Source organism: Globicephala melas, chromosome 5 (genome assembly GCF_963455315.2).
Source record: "Globicephala melas chromosome 5, mGloMel1.2, whole genome shotgun sequence".
NCBI lineage: Eukaryota > Metazoa > Chordata > Mammalia > Artiodactyla > Delphinidae > Globicephala > Globicephala melas.
The window spans coordinates 46,421,120-46,423,552 of record NC_083318.1 but is presented as its reverse complement, the minus strand read 5'-3'; the positions used below and the strand labels follow the sequence as shown (position 1 = coordinate 46,423,552).

The window sequence follows — 2,433 nt, the reverse complement described above, 5'->3', positions numbered from 1 at the left end:
GTTGGTCTTTCTCTCTACTAAGACAATAGAGAATAGATAGATCTTAATAGATAATTAAGATTTTTACCTTTCCATCCCTTTTTTTGGACCTCTATTTTCAGTCAACCCCCAGACCATGTCTTTTCCTCTCAGAAGCAAAAGCAAAACTCACATTCTCTCTCTCTCTCTTTTTTTTTTTTTAAACAAATTTACTGTATTGTTACCACTTCAGTCCTTACACTGATGTGTTTACAAAAATATCAGTTTGAAATACGTTATTGAAAGTGAGTACACACAATAAATAGAAAATAAGGATGAATGGTGCTTGAGACATATCAAGAAACTTATCTTCATCTATTGCCTACTGTTGTAGACAAAATTTGACACACAATCAGCATTATTGAAATAGCAGTCAAGGTACCTGGGAGAGGGTTGCAGACTATGAGAAAAGTAGCTTAAAACTCTGGACCACTCACACACACACACACACAAAATTCACTTTATCTGGAAGCTAACCTCAGTATAACACTGAATTATCTACTATTACCCATAAGAACAATTTAAAAATAAGAAAAATGCCTGGGAACCTTCATTAACAGTATTTTTAAGTTAAAGTTTTTACTATAAATGTCTGATGATTACTCAAATATCCTAAGCCATGAGGCAGTCCCTAAAGACAATAAGTTATAAATAGTCTGAATTTAATAACTTAAATGCGATATGGTTAATATAATACACACTGCATGTGTATCTCAACCAACATCTTTCAGGTGAGGTGATAATTAAAAGGTTTAAATTTACCGTTCCAATTTCTGTTCAGAAGAGTGATGTCAGTATTCTTGCAACTGTGATGACATTCATTATTGTAAATATGCTAGCATACGTATTACTCTGAATTACACTTGAGTGAATTCTATGTACACGTGGTTACATATTCCAAATGAAAAAATTCAACGGTACAGGTTTATAATCAAAGTTGAGTTTGACAAATGCTTTCTGACTTCTGAAAGCACTTCTTAAAAGTGAATAAACTAGTTATAAGTAGGTGACCATTTCCTTTTCCCCTTTACACACTATGAACTTCATGAAACATTAATACCCAAGGTATATTCGTTTCTGGACCATACCGCTTACATGCTCTTCTTTCAAAGGCAGTTACCATTTGCTTTACAACTTCATCGAAAACAATGTGGCAGCTGAGAGTGTAAAAGGGAGCAAAATTCAAAAGAAATTGAACAATCTAAAATACAAATTCTTGGGTAGCCAGGAAGAATTTGGGCTAAAACACCAAACAGTCTCCAAATGATTTAAGAGCTTCCCATCAGTACAGGATGCTTTACCAAATGTGGCTTCACCAAGGTTACTACGGATGCATAGCGCTCGAATACAGGTGGAGACCCAATTTCTAATCGTGTTTAGCGGTATCCAGATCTACTTGATATACATCTGACTTTTTGCACCAAGGAATAAAATGCTTGTAATCCTCCATTCCCGATACTACATCATACATTTCCTGCATAGAATATCCTATAACTCTCCTCTCTGAATATTCTTTTCTTTTGTTTATTAGTGGTGCAGCAGTTCTGAAGAAAGTTCTTGCATATACCTCCTTAGGCAAAATTGAGGTATGTAGTGGAAGAGTTCTGCTCATCAGTATCCCACAGGAAGCTAAATACCTGACATTTCCACAGGTCCCTGCGCTGGAGCCACGGCCCCCACCACTGCCGCAGGCTTCAGATGGCATCCTGAGACCAACCTTTTCCAGGGCCCCCTGACAGTCTGAGCTGCCATGATCATCTTACTGAAAAATTCAAGTTCTCTTGCAGAAGCTCTCAAACACTCTATTGTTACAAAGTCTTTCCCTTGTATTGAAAGGTAGATTTCCCATTTTTTAAACCATATAAATTAAGGAGACCCTTCCCACTATATGAATTCTGGTGTCATGTGTTAAAATATATTTTTTTCACCACTCAATTTATACATTTCTATAAATCCTACTTAAAATTACCAACACTATTTTTTCCTTATCTGATAATACTTATTACTGCACAAAAAACTAAGAAAACACATTTTAAAAATAAAATACATATCTACAACAATTGTACAGATGAGTTTTCTGGGGAAAACTTCTTTCTATAATCACAAAACAGAAAATCTAGGATCTGATCATATAATTAATTTCATCAAAACAAAATCTCAGTATTTGTTGAATATTCTTTGGAGAGTTCACACATTCATATTTCCTCAAAATATCACCTATAACCTAATGACTCCTACATATTTATCTCTAGCTCCTGATTCTAACCTCCAGTTTCTAGTTGTATATTGGATATCTATCAGTGCTGTTATCCTTCCTTCTGCTTATCTCTATTTTAGCACTTAACCAGGGAATAATAACTCCATATTGTCCCCTTTTTTCCCCCATAAACTGCTAAATGGCTTATTTATCTCTAT

General features: G+C 34.9%; 1 pseudogene; it reads right to left on the bottom strand.

Moving 5' to 3' along the window:
* Window positions 1-1,045: 1,045 nt before the first annotated feature.
* Window positions 1,046-1,770, bottom strand: LOC115857112 (coenzyme Q-binding protein COQ10 homolog B, mitochondrial pseudogene; annotated as a pseudogene).
* Between the last annotated feature and the right edge of the window lie 663 nt (window positions 1,771-2,433).